The sequence below is a fragment of the Colobus angolensis genome, unplaced genomic scaffold (genome assembly GCF_000951035.1).
Source record: "Colobus angolensis palliatus isolate OR3802 unplaced genomic scaffold, Cang.pa_1.0 Scaffold26, whole genome shotgun sequence".
In the NCBI taxonomy this organism is placed as follows: Eukaryota; Metazoa; Chordata; class Mammalia; order Primates; family Cercopithecidae; genus Colobus; species Colobus angolensis.
The window spans coordinates 7337932-7358136 of record NW_012115821.1 but is presented as its reverse complement, the minus strand read 5'-3'; the positions used below and the strand labels follow the sequence as shown (position 1 = coordinate 7358136).

General features: G+C 38.0%; 1 long non-coding RNA gene across 2 annotated transcripts in view; it reads left to right on the top strand.

Annotated features, from left to right (window-relative positions):
* LOC105515379 overlaps positions 1–20205 on the top strand; it is a 333481-nt gene that overhangs the window by 97394 nt on the left and 215882 nt on the right. For both annotated transcript variants that reach the window (XR_001002315.1, XR_001002316.1), the window contains exon 2: positions 16941–17204. This is a non-coding gene — a long non-coding RNA (uncharacterized LOC105515379). The remainder of the gene's footprint in view (positions 1–16940; positions 17205–20205) is intronic.

Sequence of the window (20205 nt, the reverse complement as noted above, 5' to 3'; positions counted from 1 at the left end):
AAACCTGACAAAAACAAACAATGGGGAAAGGATTCCCTATTTAGTAAATGGTGTTGGAAAAACTTGCTAGCTGTATGCAGAAAACTGAAACTGGACCCCTTCCCTACACCTTATACAAAAGTCAACTGAAGATAGATTAAAGATCTATCCATCTGACAAAGGGCTAATATCCAGAATCTACAAGGAACTTAAACAAATTTACAAGAAAATAACAACCCCATCAAAAAGTGAGTGAAGGATATGAACAGACACTTTTCAAAAGAAGACATTTATGCAGCTAACAAACATGAAAAAAAGCTCATTGTCACTGTCATTGAAGAAATGCAAATCAAAATCACAATGAGATACCATCTCACACCAGTTAGAATGGCGATCATTAAAAAGTCAGGAAAGAACAGATACTGGAAAGGATATGGAGAAATAGGAATGCTTTTACACTGCTGGTGGGGGTGTAAATTAGTTCAATCAATATGGAAGACAGTGTGGTGATTCCTAAAGGATCTAGAACTAGAATACCATTTGACCCAGCAATCCCATTACTGGGTATATACCCAAAGGATTATAAATAATTCTACTATAAAGACATATGCACACGTATGTTTATTGTGGCACTGTTCACAATAGCAAAGACTTGGAACCAACTCAAATGTGCATCAATGTTAAGCTGGATAAAGAAAATGTGGCACATATACACCATGGAATACTATGCAGCAATAAAAAAGGATGAGTTCATGCCCTTTGCAGGGACGTGGATGAAGATGGAAACCATCATTCTCAGCAAACTAACACAGGAACAGAAAACCAAACACTGCATGTTCTGACTCATAAGTGGGAGTTGAACAATGAGAACACATGGGCACAGGGAAGGGAACATCGCACACCAGGGCCTGTTGGGGTGTGGGGGACAAGGGGAAAGATAGCATTAGGAGAAACACCTAATGTAGATGTGGGGTTGATGGGTGCAGCAAACCACCATGGCACATGTATACCTATGTAACAAACCTACATGTTCTACACATTTATCCCAGAACTTAAAGAATAATTAAAAAAAAAGTACCACTTTGAGTGTCTGATACATCATAAATGCTAAAAACTAAAATAGAGGCTAAATAAGACTCCTGCTGTATTTATATCTATATATTTTGAATAACTGCCTTGCTCTGTGTTCTGCCTTGTTTTATTTATGTAGTTCTTGGCAAAGCTAATCCACAGTAGTCATAATAGCTTATGTAATAGCTCAGCTTTGCTGTACTACAATGGACTGAAACTTGTTTCCCCCAAAGTCATATGTTGAAGCCCTAACCCCCAGTGTGATAGTATTTGGAGATAGTGCCTTTGGGAGATAATTAGATTTAGATGATGTCATAAGGATGGGTACTTCATGATGAGATTAGTGCCCTTATAAAAAGATACCCTAAAGAGCTTCCCCACTCCTCATCTCTTCCCATTATATGAGGATACAAAGAGAAGGCTGCCATCTGCATGTCAGGAAGAGCATCTTCCCTGGGAAGCCAAGTCAGCCAACACCTTGATCTTGAACTTTCCAGCTTCTAGAACTGTAATAAATAAATTTCTGTTGTTTAACCCACTCATTCTATGATATTCTGTTACGACAGCCCAAGCTAAGACAAGCACATAGTGTCTCGTTTATAGTAAATATAGCAAATAAAGTTTATACTTGTTGGGGTATACTTGGTAGGAAGGTAGTGGAATGTCAGTAGTCTTAGCCATGGTCTGCAATTTCAGCTTTCTAGAAAAAGAAAGCAGGACAAATAAAATAAAATGTTTTAAAAAAAGAAAAGCAAAAGGAAACAGGAATGACAGTGGATGCAAATGTTGTTTTCTAGCATCTGGGCCTATCTTCTATCTTTCTGGGAAATTGTGGCTGCTGAATTTTCGCTACAACTCACGTCTGAGTTTAGAAATTTTTTATAGTGGTAAATTTAGACTTTTATTTTTTTAGCTACAGCTATGCAATGCAATTCCTAAGCTTAAAAAACACGTGCTGTATTGCATTCATTCAGTGATATTTATCGAGGGCGTTCTGCATGTCAGGTACTCTTAAAGTAGCTAGAGATACAGCAGTGATCAAATAGACAAACATCCCTACCATTTTTTAAGTTTTTTTTTTTATTGAGGTAAAAATTTACATAATATAAAATTAGTCATTTAAAAGTGAATAATTCAGTGGCATTTAGTACATTAACAATGTTGTGCAACCACCACCTCTATCTAGTTCCAAAACATTTTCATACTCCAAAATGAAGGCATGTGCCTGGGAAGCAGTCACCCTCTACTCCCCAAATCTGACCCCTGGTAACCACAATTTATATTCTATCTCTATAGGTTTTTCCTATAAATGGAATAATATAATATGTGACGTTTTGTGTCTGGCTTTTTTCACGTAGAACAATATTTTCACGGTTCATCTACATTGTGGCATGTATCAAAACTTCATTCTTTTTTAAGGCTGAATAATATTTCATTGTATGGATATACCACAGTTTGCTTATCTTTACCTCTGTTGATGGACATGTGGGTTGTTTCCACCTTTTGGCTATTATGAATAGTGCTGCTATGAACATGCATGTACATGTACTTCTTTGAGTACCTTTTTCAATTCTTGTAGGTATATACCTAGCAATAGAATTGCTGGATCACATGGCAATTCTGTGTTTAACACTTTGAAGAACTGTCAAATTGTTTTCCATGGTGTCTGAGCCTTTACATTCATACCAAAAATGTATGTGAGTTTTAATTTCTCCACATTCTCACCAGTACTTTTATTTTCATTTTTTGATTGTAGTCATCATAGTAGGTATGAAGTAGCTATTATTGTGTATTTGGTTTACATTTTCCTTATGCTTAGTGATGTCAGATGTCTTTTCATGTACTTGTTGACCATTTCTTGGTTGGATATATCTTCTTTGGAGAAATGTCTATTCAAGGCATTCGTGTACTTTTAAGTTGGTTTGTTTTTTGTTGTTGTGTTGTAAGAGCTCTTTATATACTCTCCATACTAGATCCTTGTCAGATATATGATTTACAAAATATTCTATTGTATTTTATAGGCTGTCTTTTCACTTTCTTGGTAATGGCCTTTGAAATTACAAAAATGTTTTTATTTTGGTGAAGTCTAGTTTATCTACTTTTTATTTTGTTGCTGTATCTTATCTAAGAGCCTATGGCCAAATTCAAGGTCATGAAGATTTAGTCCTTTTTTTCTAAGAGTTGTTATGGTTTTAGCTTTCATATTTAGGTCACTGATACATTTAATGTTAATTTTTGTTATTGTGTGAGGTTGGGGTCCAGCTTTATTCTTTTACATGTGGATATTCAGTATCCCTACCATTTTGGAGAAAAATTATAATATCGTGAAGATAATAAAAAGTAAATTGACATTGTCACAGCCAAGAGGAGCCTAAGAATACATAAGAACTAAATGTAATATGGTACCTTGGATGAGATCCTGGAACAGAGAAAGGATGCTAGGTAAAAACTAAGGAAGTCTAAATAAAGTATAGACTTTAGTTTATAATAATTTATCAATCTTGGTTAATTAATTGTGACAAATGTACCACACTAAGGTAAGACATTAGTAACAGGGGTTATATATTGGTTCCCGTAGAGTATATGGGAATTCTCTGTGCTAGCCTCACAATTTTTTGTAAATCTGAAAATATTCCCAAATTGAAAGGTTATCTTAAAGATAAACCAAAAGCATAAAAAAATGCCAGTATCTAGGAAGAAACCAAATGAAACATGTTCAAGATGTCCACACTGAAAATCATTAAGCATGCTGACTGAAATTGAAAAAGACTTAGATAAATAATGAGACATACTGTGTTCATGGATTGGTACACTGAGTATTGTTTAGATGTTAGTTGTATCAAATTTGTTTACAGATTTAGTGCTATCCTAGTCAAAATATCAGGAAATGTTTATGTAGCAATTAACAAGTTCATTTTATAATTTATACAGAAACACAAATGACCAAGAATAGCCAAAACAATTTTCAAAAAGAACAAAGTTGGGAGACTTACATTACCTAATCTTCATGCTTATTATAAAGCTCTGCTCATCATGACAATGTGGTCTTGAAATACAAATGACATATAGATCAATGGAACAGAAGAAAATTCAGAAATAGACCCACCAGCCCACAATTGATTTTTTGAAAAGATTTTAAAGTAATTACACTGAAAAAGTAAAGTTTTTTTCTTATAATAAGTGATGTGGGAACAACTGGACATTCATATTAAAAAATTAATTTTGATGTTTTCCTCATGCCAAAAACCAAAATTAATTAGAAATAGATTTTAGGTCTAAATATAAAAGCCAAAACTATAATATTTGTAGAATAAAAGATTTATTTTTAACTTTAGAGTAGGCAAAGATTCTTAGATTAAAATAAATGAAAAATGTTAATTAGACTTCATCAAAATAAAAACTTTCTACTCTTGAAAGGATACCTTTAGGAAAGTCAAAAGGAAAGCTACAGACTGGAGTAAAATATTCTTAATACACGACTCTGACAGGGGACTTGTATCTGGAATATATGATTCAGAATATACAAAGAACTCTCAAACTCAATAATAAATGACAAACAACTCAATAAAAAAAAAAAAAAAAAAAAAACCGGCCAAAGACTTGAAAAGGCACTTTATGAAAGCAGATATAAAGTTAATAAACACGTGAAAAGATACCCAATGCCACTAGTCTTCTGGAAAATGCACATTGAACCACAACAAGATGCCATTTCACAATACTAGAATGGCTAGAGCGAAAATGACTAATAATAGCAAGTGTTGGCACGGATGTGGAACAACTGGGACCCCCATACATTGCAACTAGGTGTATAAAATGGTATAGCTTTTTCTTTTTTGGAAAACATTTTGGCAGTTTTTTTTATGAAGTCAAACATGCATTTCCCATATGACACTGCAATTTCACTCCTAGGCATTTAACAAAGAGAAGTGAAAACATATACCTACTGAAAGACTAATGTTCACAACAGCTTTATTCATAACAGACAACAAATGAGAACCACCCATATGTCTATCAATAGCAGAATGGAGAAACACAACTGGTATACAGTTGATCCTTTAGCAATATAGGCTTAAACTGCATGGGTCCATTTTCATGCACATTTCTTTAATATATATACTGGAAAATTTTTTTGGACATTTGCAACAATTTGAAAAAACTCACAGACAAACCATGTAGCCTAGAAATGTTGCAAAAATTAAGAAAAGCTATGTCCTGAATGCATAAAATATTTGTAGATACTAGTGTATTTGTATGTTAATTGACTGTTTATGATATTGGTAAGGCTTCTTCTGGCCAGCCTCAGGCTGTAAAGTAGTGAAGTTTTACAGAAATCAAAAGTTATGCCTGGATTTTTTACTGCAATGGAGGTGGTGCCCCTGACTCCTGTGTTGGTCAAGGGCTTCCTGTATTCAAATGGTTGATACCATTTCATAGGAGCAGTGTTTGCAATAGTGAAACTAAAGATAATCTAAATATCCATAAACAGGAAAATGGATAAACTGTGAAATAGTCACATAATGTAAGACCATGAAAACTGAACATTAATGAATTCAAACTTCATGCAGAAAAATATTAAGTGAAAGAAACAAAACTTAGAAGAATTCATGCAATATGATAGTAAAGTTACATAAATTGTTTAGAAATTCTTATACACATAGAAAAAGCATGAGGAAGAAAAAGAGAATGATGAACCCAAAATTTGGAAGAATAGTTTCCTTTCATAAAAGCTCCATGAGTTTGGGGCTTCTTGTCTGTTTTATTTTTAATTGTACTGTTTTCCAGTGCCTAGAACATTACTTGACACGCAACAGTCACTCAAATAAACACTTTTGAAGAAATAAATAAGAGGAAAGGGGGATTGATATGGGCAGTTGCAGTAGGACTGCAAAGGTTTTATTACTTGAACTGGATGATGGGTACGCAGGGTGTATGTAACAATATTCTGTATACTACATGGATGTGAGTATATAGACTTTTATATTATTAAATGTTATAATTTTTTTTTTGAAAACAGGGTCTTACTCTGTCACCCAGGCTGGAGTGCAGTGGTGCAATTCTGGCTCACTGCAGTCTTGACCTCCCTGGGTTCAGGTCATCTACCCACCTCAGCCTCCTGAGTAGCTGGGTCTACGGGTGTGCACTACCACACCTGGCTAATTTTTTGTATATGTTTTGCAGAGACAAGGTTTCACCATGTTGCCCAGGTTGTTCTCAAACTCCTGGGCTCGAGCAACCCTCCAATCTCAGCCCCCAAAGTGCTAGGATTACAGGCATGAGCCACTGTACCCAGCCATAGAATGTTATAAATTTTAAAATTAAAAAATACATTGTTGAACTTCCATATTGAACATATTACCAATGTGAGGAAAAAAACAGACATCCTCACTCCATCCCTCAGACCCAACTTCCTGTTGCCTCTGCCTTGGGTCTTTACATTTGCCCTCATAGGAAGAGGGTAGGAGCAATGGGTATAGGGTTGGTGAGTCACAAAATGAGCCTCAGAGAGTTTGGTTATTCTCATATTTTAGGTAAAAAGTTGATTTAAAAAGATCATTTTAAATTACAATTTTACATCAAAATGACCATGTTGCTATGTCCTGCCTTGTCCTGCATAAGAGCTAAAGAGAGAAAAAGAAACAGATGGGCAGGTCCATTTGGGGTGGACGTGAGGTCATGGATAGCTTTTAAGATAGAGAAGCATTTTATTCTATTTCTTTCCTTTCTTTAGCTCCAGACATAGAGTTTACAATATATGTATAAGTCTCTTTCAAATGAGTCAGTAAAGAAATGCCAGTACCAAGATGTCCCCAAAATATAATCTTAGAAAAAGGAGAAAAATGGCCCACTCTAATCACATGACAGCTGGCCCAAAACACCATTTCCCTAGCACCATGAGGATCAGCTGAGATCAACCCTAATTTTAGTTTCTTTTACACATTTTTTTTTTTTTGTCTTTCAAAAATAAACCATCTGTTTAAACAACTTGGAGGGTGAATGTTCTTATTAGTTTGCCTGTTTCCACAGAGTATCTTAGTTTATTCCAGCAAGTTCTGGCTGAATGCCTATGTTGTGCCTAGCACCTTAAAGATGTGTGGACAGCAGTAGGTTCTAGTTCAAAAGCAGCTCAAATACAGACACCTCCACCACAACCTACTTCATGAGTTAAGGAGCTGCGAAATTTCACTCACTGCCATATTATGGAAAAGTCTACTTTGGTATTGTTGAATGTCATATGTGAGGTATGGAGTTTAATGCAAAGGACTAGGAATTGCATATTTTTTGATTTGGAAAGAGAGGGGGAAAAACATGCAAACTAAGCCATCACTGCTGATAAATGCAAAGACTTCCTGCTCACTCTGAGAAGCATATCCTTATGGCTGAAGTTCACCACGGGAGGTGTTGGGAGTCAATGACTAAGCAATACTCTAATCCCACTCTGGTGCAACCTGTTCCTGAACTTGGACAAGCCTAGGTTTGGTTTTCACATATGTACCATAAAACGAGCATCCTTAAGGTTTCACCTAGCTCTCATATACTCTTTGCTTCTCTTCTATTACTTTTGTATCTTCTATACATACATACAGTTCACACACACACACACACACACACACACACACCCTCTTAGATGAGTGTCTTCAAATAGTTTTAGCAAACATTTCTAGAGGATCCAGCTGGAGGTCTCAAACATAGAAACTCTGAGAGAATCATTTGAAACATATGTTAATTGAATTACTGCAAGAATAACTGAGCTCATTTATTCAATATAAATTTATGCTATTTTGAGAACATGGTTAATGTCTCCCAAACTTCAATTATTTACACATCACTATTATGAATTGTGCTATATACTGTGTATAATTTGAAGCATTTTAGTTTTTCTTTAAAATGTCTCATTTTTACTCAAATGTAGTTTTAAAGCAAATGCTATATTACTCTTATAAAATGAAAACCAATACTAGTTGGGAAATATTTCTTTAGGGAGACACAAAGAACAGTGAACTATAAGAGAAAACATTGATAAATGTGTATAGTAAGAACTTTTATTCTTTATGAGAACTTAAAGATACTGAAAGGTAAATTGCAGACTGCAACAAGATAATCTGCAATAGGTACACAGAATCTACAAATAATTCAAATCAAAATATGTTAAAGTGACTAAAAATCAGTAAGAGTAGCACAAACAAGTCAAAAGAAAAATGGGCACAAAACAGAAATAGGCCTTTCACAGAAGAGATAAACACATGTATGCAATAGATGCATGAATATATTTTTAGTATTATTAGTGATGAGGAAAATACAAATCTAGATTAGATGAGATACCATTTTATAGAAACTTGAGAGGCCCAAATGTAAAATGCTGACAATGCCACATATGGGAAAGGATGTAGAACCACAGGATTTCATATTTGTTACTGGTAGGAGTATAAGTTGGTGCCATCCCATTGGATTCGAGTTTGGCATTATCCATACCCATTATCCCCTCTCCATATCCATTATCCATTATTCCCATACTCTCTGACCCAGCAGTTCTACCCCATTGAAAAGCTTGCACACACTCAGGAGAGATGCACACGAGTGTTCAGAGCACTGCTGCTCACAGCGGCAAAAGCCTGTAGATAACCCAGGTGCTCATCGATCGGCAAGTGGGTGCGTAAACTGTGGTATATTCATAAATGGAATGAAATATGGCAGTCAAACCAAATGACCTGCAGCAACATCAACAATATGGATACTATCAGCAATATATTAAGTGAAAAAAGTTCCTAACTATTGTGTAAGCATGATACCCTTTTTATAAAGTTTAAAACAACCAAAGATAAGGAAAAAAAGCTTAGAGATAAATATAGAGGCAATTAAAAAATTTAAAAAGAAGGCAGGAGAATGGTGAGCATGGCACACAGGGTCAGATAGAGGGATGCAAAAGGACAGAACAGGTGTGGTATTGATAGATGAATAATGTCCACGACTGTGAAGATCTTAGCTTTTCTCTTGCATGATGAGTTTAGGGGTACTGATTACTGTATAAAATAACTGGCAAAATAAATACAAGTGGGTGATGCAAGGACCAATAACGGCTGTGTCATGGAATAAGTATTGTAGTTAATCCAAATCTGTGCATCTGAGGTTCTTGAAGAAAACAAGCTTGTTATAAAGAGAAAGTATGTATTTCAAAAAGTAGAACAATTTTAAAAAGCTTTAAAGAGAGCATCTGTGAAATCATTCTCTGTACCATCAGTGCTGTACACAGTATGGAAATCACTGCCCTGTCATATGACAGTGAGTAAAAGACTGCTTCTTCTCTCAAGAAATTTATGGCTGGTAGGGGAGGCACAAACGTGGGTAATTATAGTAGAATCCACGAAGTGATAGGATAATCATAAAGAAGTAAGAGCACATGGCAGGGGGCATGAAACCAGCCTGGGAATGGCCGAAGTCATCCTAAGAGGATGTAAAAGCTAACCTTGCGCTTCAAACAGACAGATATTTTAGGAAGGGAAACCCCATGCATACGAACTTGAAGGTAGAATATTTGAGTTGCTAAAAGTTGTTCCATTTCACTGGAGCAGGGAAACATGGGAGTGAAAAGGGAGAGAAATGCAGCTTGGGAATTTGACAGGGGCCTCATCATTAGGAGCCTTGGACAATGTACGATACGCTTTGGGCCTTACTTTGAGAGCTGTAGGAAGTCATTGAAGAGTTTAAGCCAGGGAGCGATATAATTAGATTTTTCCCTTCACAAAAAGCAGGACCAGAGGCAGAAAGCATCAGTTAGATGAGGTAGAAGCTGGGTCAGTTGTGCAGGTGAGCCATGGTGGTGACTGTGAGTACTGACAGTCAGGATGGAGAGATGTAGGCAGATTACGGAGTTGTCGAGGAGGTGGAATTGGTAAGACTCAAAGATCAACTGGATATAGGGATCAAATTAGAGGGGAATATCGAGAATAATTTTCTATATGGGCAGCTAAGGAGATAGTAGTGACAGACACTGAGACTTGGGCACTTGGGAGAAACAACATGCAAATCTTCCTAAATGACACATCCCATTTGGCTAGACATTTGTTCACAGTATCTCAAAGCCCTCACAGATGAAGCTGACATCTCTCCAACCAAGTCTGATTTACAGGCTCTAGAAATGACAGATATCCTGTTCTTGTTTCTAAATACCTGAACTGAAATATTAAAAGATATTCCTCACAGCTACCATGTGAGGAGCCTTTAAATAAAGGTTTCCCAAATCCATGAGCTAACATTATAAAAGCTGTTTCACTTGACTTTCAAAGTAGTTCCTAGATTCATTATTTCCATAGCAAAAAGTTTAGGAGTAATGCTAACTATTTGTGCCATTGACTTCCAGACTATAAAATGAAGTCAGGGTTCCTCTGAAATTATTTTTCTTATTTTAAAGGTAAAATAATGACCTAAGTATGACTATATTGCACGGCAGCTAAGTAATGAAATCTTTTGCTTTGGGTTCAACATAAAACAACCACACATTTTCCTTTCATATTATGGGTCATAAACATGTAAAGAAACCAATGTGAATTTCCTATAAAATGATTGCCAAAATGAAATTTTCTGATCGTTTGTTTAAAAAAGGGAATGCATGGACCTATCTTCTGTAAGAGTACTATAAAACAGCCAGGACTATGGTCATTTTTATACATAATTCTGAGAAACTTTTAAAGCAAGATGGTCAGGGGAGTGATACATTGCCAGGATGCAGGAAATACTGGCCCATTACCTCCAGATCAGTCCCTGAGGGTTACTGTTCATATTTGGCCTTGGGGACAGGAGTCAATAAGAATTCATGTTCATAATACTTTATATACTCACAGGCAGGCAGAAGGAAGGCTAAGGGAAATAGAAATAGCTTATTACATAGCATATAATAAGGACCATTAATATCAGCTGCCAATTCTGACACTAAGAATGTGTGTGTTTATGTGGATTGTAGTGTCATGTAGTAGTTAGTAGAATGGAGTTTGGTGTTAGGGAGATTGAAGTCAAATTGTAGCCTTGCCACTTAAGAAGCAATGTGATTTTAAACATGTTATCTAAACTCTCTGACCTTATTTTCTTCAATGGGACAATGTAGCTTTTCCTTCAGTTTAATGAGTAAATACGTGCAAAGACTCTAGACCAATATATCATAAGCATTCAATAAATGGAGATAATGTAAGTAAAGGAACATAAATACATTCTAATGATTCTTAGCAGGCTAAAATATGATATTAGATCTAGGTGCCCACTGTAACCAAAACATTGTAAAATACTCCTTACATTTGTGGATGGTTGATTTTTTTTAACGTAGTCTACAGTAAGCATAATAATACCGTATTTCATTGACTCCAAGATGTGTATTTTGTCTATTTAAATGAGAAGTGTTGACTTTGCCTGCACATACATATCAAAACCTGTGCAAAGAATGGCAGCAGATTGGAAGAAAACTTTAGATCCAATAATGGAACATTCTTTTAAGAAACACTACACCATCAATGCCCTTGCTGACATGGAGAATGATACTATGAAAAGACAGACGCTGGTGAACTTGATCTAAAAAATGATTAAGAAAAGCTGGACTCCTCTGCTTTTCTTTTCTTCATGTGCACAGACGTAATGTTAGATAAATATATATATATATATATATGTAAGTATCACTAGGACTGTTTATTAAATAGAGCACTTTTGATCAATATGAAATAAAAATTCTAGTGATAAAGCTCAGTGTTATAGTTTGTCAGCCTGTGCTCATTGTAGTGGCACATACACAATGGACTGTCTTACAACTGATGACAACTTAGCCTTATGGAAATACTGTAAGCCCAGAAAGTAAGGACAATCGAGAGAATTTAAAGAAGTTAAAAACTGAGTTGATAAAGGAAGACATATCTGGGTTCAATCTCAGCTCCTTCATTTCCAGTTATGTTAACTTTGGATAAATGACAATCCTTCTAAGTCTCTGTAAAACGACAGTTTCACTTAAGTCATTGAGTAAATTGTGTGGGTTAAACGAAATAATATAAATAAAATGTTTAACACCATATTTGTGAAGTACTTCAATACTACAATAAATAATTGGTATTACAGGCTGAGTATCCCTTATCCAAATGCTTGGGAACAGAAGTGTTGTGGGTTTTGATTTTGGAATATCGGCATCTATAAGTTCATATTTGTATGAATTTATATTTCATGTATGCCCTATGCATGTAGCAGGTAATTTTATGTAATACTTTAAATATTTTTGTGCATGAAAGAAAGCTTTCACTTTGTTTTGACTGGGACCCATCACATGAGGTCAGGTGTGGAATTTTCCATTTGTGGTGTCATCATGATGCTCAAAAAGCTTTGGATTTAGGAGCATTTCAGATTTTGGGTTTTTAGATTAGGGATGCTTAACCTGTATTGTTATTATGGTAATAAACCATCAACTAGTAAACAGGAGGAATAAATGACTGTCAATCAAAAAAGTAGAGCTCTATGTACTAACATTCTTAGAAAACCATTGTCATTAACAGGGATTTCAAACAAGGCTTAAACTGGGAGACTTAAATGTGCATACACTAACCCCAAGATGTACCATTGAACTGCTTCATATGTAGGCAATTATGAAGAATGTTCTAGGATGAATAGTGCTTCATTTAACAGTGGTTAATGAGATGCTACTATGTTATAGATACCTATGCCTTTCTTAAGAGCTTCCCTTACTGATTCTCAAACTTAAGATTTCATTTAAAGAAAAAATAATTGTAGGTCTCTGGTGGTGACTTGAATCATTTTATGTTACTTAAAGGTATACATATAAAACTAGATGTAAACAATTATAAAGGTCAAATTGAATCAGAGGAAAAATTAAAGCAACACAAAACCAATAAAATAAAAAATGACTGCATTTGTTAAATGTAGTTGCAAAGTTGTTTTGCTGAAACCTAGTAGCTGTTTGCTGCATGAGCATGGTGGTTTTGTTGTTGTTGTTGTTGTTGTTTTTGAGACAAAGCCTTGCTTTGTCGCCCAGGCTGGAGTGCACTGGCACGATCTTGGCTCACTGGAACCTCCACATCCCAGGTTCAAGTGATTCTCCTGCCTCAGCCTCCCCAGTAGCTGGGATTACAGGTGCATATCACCATGCCTGGCTAATTTTTGTATTTTTAGTAAACACAGAGTTTTACATGTTGGCCAGGCTGGTATCAAACTCCTGACCTCAAGTGATCCAGCTGCCTCGGCCTCCCAAAGTGCTGGGATTACAGGCGTGAGCCACTGCGCCAGGCTATGAGCATGGTTTTGACTGAGCAAAAATTCCTTTGAAGGCAGAGACTACCATGACAAATACCAGAGGCTGAGAAGGATGTGGGGGTTGAGGGAGGGATGAAGAGAGACTGATTAATGGGTACAAACATACAGTTAGATAGATGGAATATGGCCTAATGTTCAATAGCGGAATAGGGTAACTATAGTTAATAACAATCTATTGTATATTTCAAAATAAATATCTAGAAGAGAGGACTTGAAATATTCCCAGTGCAAAGAAATGGTAACTACTTGAGGTGATGGATAGTGCTAAATACCCTGATTTGATCACTACACACTATATACCTGTAACAAAATATCACATGTAGCCCATAAACATGTACAAATACCATGTATCAATTTAACAAATATAGCTGCTCACTTAGAAAAAATAGATTCGAGATCAGCCCATCTGAAACACTGAGCTGGGTGTGATGAGCCATTTTCCTATCACGTTTCTCTATTTAAACCACTGGAAAACTTTATCCCTTATATGATGTACATTTATTAAGTCTGCCTTGATTCTATTCTCATTATCCTGTAATAAATACAGTGTAGTTCCAATACATCATAAAGCTAAATGCAAATAAAGGCATCACCTTATCCATTGCTTTGTAACATTATCCATTGTAACACCACAATACTCAGGGTCTTAAGACAGCAATAATCTCAGTCAGGCCTCTGCAAACTGTCTCATGTGTTTTGACTCTGTGTCTCCATCCAAATCGCATGTTGAATTGTAATTCTCAATGTTGGGGGAGAGGCCTGGTGGGAGATGATTGGACCACGGGGGTGGATTTCCCCTTTGCTGTTCTCATGATAGTGAGTTCTCAACAAGATCTGATGTTTTAAAAGTGTGTGGCACTTCCCCCTTCGCTCTCTCTCCTGCTGCTATGGTAAGATGTTAAGATGCATTTCTTTCCCCTTTGCCCTCTGCCATGATTGTAAGTTTCCTAAGACCTTCTAGTCATGCTTCCTGTTAAGCCTGCAGTACCATGAGTCAATTCAACCTCTTTTCTTCATAAGTTACTCAGTCTCAGGTAGTTCTTTATAGCACTGTGAAAACTGACCAATATACCATCATCTTATGAAGGCAGACCATTAGGATCTAGGTGGTTTCAGACTGACTAGCAGGGCACACTTGACCACTTGACTCATGGTGGGCAAGATATGCATTAGGGCCTCTCTTCCATAAGCAATTCACTTATCCATCTCTGCCGCTGAGAAGAGTCAGAAAGTGTGGCTCCACTGGTCCTTTTTGGTCTCTAGTCACTGGCAGAGCTGATGTGTTTCTACTTCCCGCTGACTTTGAAAAGAGCCTTGGCCTGCCTGTCCCTGTGTCTGGCAAGCTTTCCTGTCCTTGTATTTCCCAGCTGTCAGTTTAGCTGCCATGGCTTGAGGCTGCCATCCAGAAAGAAACAGGGAAGGTGAGAGAGGCAAGACCTATCTTGCCTCCCATAGACAATTCAGACACCCTGAACTTTTCCTCTCTGCAGGGAGGGCATCTCTTAACCTAGTATCCTTGAATGCTGCCTGGAAGAGGAGGGAAAGGCTTCCAGATCCCTGAATGCCAGAGATGAACTTTCCCCATTCTGGCCTCTCCCTGTTGTCTTGGGCACAGTTAGCATGATCAGCCTTTGTCTACCTGTTATAGTTGAGATAACAATGTTAATGACTGCGATGTGTCCTGCAATTCACCCATGACGTTCCCATAATCTGTGCTGGCTTTTGTATTAGTAAAGGACTCATATTAAAAACACTTCATTGAAACAGCAGAGGTGCTGACTACTCAGAATGGATGCTGGTCATTGGGATGGAGCAGGGTCCTGGGGGCCCCCTGTGATGCTAAACCTTAACCCTTTAATTGATTAATTGGGGGGAGGTCAGGAATCCTGAAGGGAGAGGGAGATAGTCTCTGGACAGTGCAGTTTGCTAACTGGTCTGGAAATATTTTAGAACTTTGATATCTGTGCATCTATACTGGCGATGCCTGTATGTGGTGTGGTGTGGTGTGCATATATCCTAAAACAACAGGGTGTTTGCTGAGAAAGAATTGGTGGACCAGGACCAAATTTCATCACCCCGTGCTTTCACTTGCTGTGTGACTTTGGGGAAGTCATGTCATTCCCTGTACCTCAGCTTTTCCATCATGCTAAGTGATGTTGAGGCTTCTTCCCAGTTGTAACATTAATTTTCACAATTTTAAAGCCGTGATCCAGGCACCATTCTTATTCTTTGCTACAAAGAACAGTCAATATTGTGATTGAGCACCTGGGTCATTCTACTTGGTCTGAGCCCTGCTGAGTGATCCAGGGAAGCTCTGTAAGTTTTCTAGGCCCCATCTGACTTATACCACACAGGGTTGTGATGGGGGTTAGAAGGGCTGATGTTGGAAAAGTACTCAGTACCTTGCTTGGTCCAGCAACACACAATAGGTGTTAGTTCTTACTAGATTTAATGGCTAGAGTGGGGTCAAGAGATGCAGAACCTTGCTCTTAATTTTTCAAGCCCATCCATGATGCTGAGGTTATTTTTCAAGTGCAACCTGCTCTAGCTCCTGAGTTCCACTCCAGGTGTTAATGGAGCATTGAGACAGAGGGGGAGCCATGGCATCAGGCCATGTCCTTGGAGCGTGTGCCAGGCGTGGCCCAAGGGCCCATTCTCTGATGTCTCAATCTATTCAGCAGGACTCTACCCCATGCCAACTTTGTCTAAGCCACATTTTTTTTTGAATTCATGGTGTAGTGAGATGTTCAGCAAATACTTCTGCCTTTTATTGGAATTTGGAAGTGGTATTTCTAGGGCTCTCCATTTCAGATGTTCTCTTTGTCCATTTGGAGGTGCGATTAGACCAGAGAGTGGTTGGGGCTCTGGACAGACCACCTCACAGTCAGAATTTTCCTCCTAAATTCTAATCTGAAGGACATCAGCATGTAAAAGAACAGTGGAGACTTAGAATTTCAATAAAAGGGAGAATAAATGGACGCATTGGTAAATTATAATTTGTTGTAAGGCAATTGAAGTCCTAAGAATTTAGTGGCTGATATTGTTCAAGGGTCCAGGAAATGTGTTGACTTTAGGCTTGGCTGGTTTCAGAACTCTAGGCTTGTGTTTTACCAATTTATTAATCCCAGCCAAAAAATAACATTTCACATCAGTCCAGCAAAACCTCAGGTGGAATTCTCATGGGTCTAACTTGAGATATGTGTCCTTCTCTGATCCTGCTGACAGCAAAGGGAAACAGTGCTCTGACTGGCTGAGCTGAGGCCACAGACCGTATCCCCCTTGGGATGATACAGCTGAACAGATGCAAATCAAGCAGCTCTCCAGGGAAAAAAGGAAGTGTTAAAAGGAATTATTAAGTTCCGACTTCCCATACTAAGAATAGGGGAAAGGCTGGCTACCCCAAAGGAAATTAGAGGCTTTGTTCCTGAAGAAGCCAGTCAAAACCAACAGATTCCATTACAAGCAAGGGTTTAGAATGAAGGAAGCCATCAACGCACACAGTTCCACCAAAAATGGGTATTTGGAAACTTTAGTGAAACAGCCGGATAAACCTAGTGTCACTTTTGACAAATCACTTTTCTGCACTCTTTTCCTTACAGCAAAGTCCTCGAGGTTCATTCATTCAGCAAGCCTCTGTCCAGCCTTTACCATGTGCTGAGTGAGAAGCTGAGGATAAGGAAGAGCAAGACCCCCAAGAAACTCTAATGTCTGGCTGAAAGCCGAAGCATGATGCAACTTTGCTATAGTTCTCTCCAACAAGGATTTGTATATTTTCACTTTCTCCTCAAGCAACACCTGGACCTGCTCCTTTCCCTCAGTCTCCAAGTTCCTTTATGAAATAGGGTGTACCATCAGAGATGCAGGTAAGAAACCTGAACTGCATGGCCTCACATAAACCCCACCACACTTCTGTCCTCGGCTCCTTCCCCACAACAGGTGTAAAGACAAAAGGCTCATTGTCCTTTGGAGCCTATAGGATAAACAGAAAGAACATGTCCTTGCCGGTTAATCTGCCGGTGATAAAGAGTATTGTTTTATCTCCTGCCATCTCCACGTTCCAAGGGATGAATTCTATTGTGACACAAAGTCGCTTTGTCCTTCGAACCCACTGAGATGTTTAAATTGGCCTTTCGTATATTCCTTGGTTGTCACAATCAGAGCATTGAGTTGTTATGTTATAATGTGTTGAGAGGATCTTCCCTCCACAACAAGGAGACCATCATCTAGAGAGATGCTATGATGCTGAGAAATAATGTGCTTCTCTTCAGCTTTTTTTTTTTTTTAACTAAGACTTTTATTTTTTGAGCAGTTATAGGTTCAGAGAAAAATTGAAGAGAAAGTACAGAGAGTTCCCATCTTCGCTCTCACCCCTTTCAACTCTGTTTCCATACATTTGCTACAATTGATGAGCCAACAGCTATATGATATTAACTAAAGTGCACAATTTATATTAGGGTTCACTCTTTGCTTGTACATTTTATGGGTTTTGTCAAATATATGATAACCTATATCCTCCATTATAGTACAATACAGAAGAATCTCACTGCCCTAAAAATCTCCTCTGTTCCTCCTGTTCATCCCTCCCTCCCACTCCCCAGGGAACCACTGATCTTTTTACTGTCTCCAGTTTTGCCTTTTTCAGCATGTGAGGTAGTTGGGAGTCCTGCAGTACATAGCCTTTTTAGATGGATGTCTTTCACATAGCAATATACATTGAACTTTCCTCCATGACTTTGTGTGGCTCAGTAGTTCATTTCTTTCTGTTGCTGCTTAGCTCCTGCTTAATTTTCAAAGCGTTTAATGTAAGAAAGTGGTATAGTCCAGGTGCAGTGGCTCAATGCCTGTAGTCCCAGCACTTTGGGAGGCCGAGGCAGGTGGATCACTTGAGCCCAGGAGTTTGAGACCAGCCTGGGTAACATGGCAAAACCCTGTCTCCTTAAAAAATACAAAAATTAGCTGGAAATGGTAGTGTGTGCCTGTAGTGCCAGCTTTACTCAGGAGGCTACGGTGGGAGGATTGCTTGAGCCCAGGAGCTAGAGCCTGTAGTGAGCCATGATTGTGCCACTGCACTTCAGCCTGGGTGACAGAGTGAGATCCTGTCTCTAAAAAACAAAGCAAAACAAAACAAACGAACAAACAAACAAAAAAAACCGGCAGTATAGTTGTCCCCACCCCTCATCCCCTCCTTTATGGGTATTTTCCTAATTATGAGAGATTACCTGGGTTTTAAAAGGTGGCTTACTGTATGCACTGAGAGAATTAAATGACATTTCAGACCAGTTCCAAGTACCTTTTGCAAAGCTAGAGAAATAAAAGTGAATTCTAGTATCTCAATCACAGCCTAAAACTTAAGAAAGTCTACTCGGGCTGCAGGCAACATTGGTGTTCTTGGCGATTTTACCCAGAATTTATATTCCTATAATTAGTGTTTCCTCCAAAATTAATGATTTCCTGATTGATTTAGTTTTTTCCTAGCAGCACTGGAGGTTATTAGTTAGTAATAACATTTGCTGTTAATACATGAGTCAAACATTTTTTTTCCTTTTCTTTTTTTTTTTTTTTTTTAACATTTCCAAAACAGCATACCCTGCAGGAAGAATGGGGTGGCAGTGGAGGAGCCCCACTCACGTATCCTGTAATGTGGAAGGCAGGGATATGCGATAGTCACAAAGGGTGCAGGCTTCAGAATCAAAGGAGTGAGGTTGGTGTCCCTGCTTACGCCCTACTAGCTGAGTGTCCTTCAGGTCATTTCTCCTCTCTCAGACTCAGTGGACTCTTTCCTAAAGCACAGCTCATAACAGGCTCTACGTGGTAAGACCGTCGGGAAAATGGAAGGAGATCAGTCATCCCTAGAGAGCATTAAGCACAGTCTCAGCCACAAAACACTTCCTCAAACATGATGCAAGCCACACAGGACATTTGGCCTGCATATGAAGGACAGTGTAGATGCTCATTAAATTAGTCCCGACTGATCAAGGAGGGAAGGAGAGGGTCAATCTTATCATATGTGGGCTGTGAAAGAACACAAAGAACACAGAGCTGTAGAAGGAAGCTGACTTAGGGTCAAGCATGATGGGGGAGATTAGGAACCGTGTGCAATCTAATGGAACCACAGATAGCACTTCTAGTACCTTTTCCTTTTGGCCCTGCCCCTGCTGAGACAGGGCTACTGCTAATAACTCACGTTCTTGTCTTATCCCCTCTCAAACAGCCCGTTTCCTGAGCAAGTATATGCTTTGGTAAGGTCATTAGTGGTCAACACGGTTTCCAAGTTTAGTGAACAATTACTTTCAGATAAAACTGAAAGTTACAAAATCACTTTCTCTCTCTCCTTCTCCTTCTCCTACCTCTCACTTCCAATAAAATGACTTATCTACTAATTACAAAGACCTCAATAGTAGAAGAAATCCATATCCTGCATAACATGGAGAACTAGCTATATACCTTTGGCATCACTTTTTATCCTACTTTTACTTTTTACTTTCATTTACTGAACAAAGCCTCCTTTGCCAAAGGCAGGGTAAATAAACTCAGTCACATCCTGTCTTCCTTACATCTGTTTATCCATAAACTGTCGAAGATACAGATGAAAATCCACTAAAGCATGCTTGAAGCGGTTACACGAAGGCCAAATAAGATAGGAATGGAAACACCTGATGTTAAGGGAAGATACTACCTAAAATGATACTGAGCTGGCCCATGTAATGACATGAAAAACTAAAATAAAATAAAAGATAAACAAAAGACGACTAACTGCTACAGTTAGGAATGGACTCATTTGTGTAAAGAAGCAGTAATGAAAAAGACATTAACGGCAATATAAGAAAGTGTCTGTATAGTTAGTGGGAAGAAGATAAAGCTTAG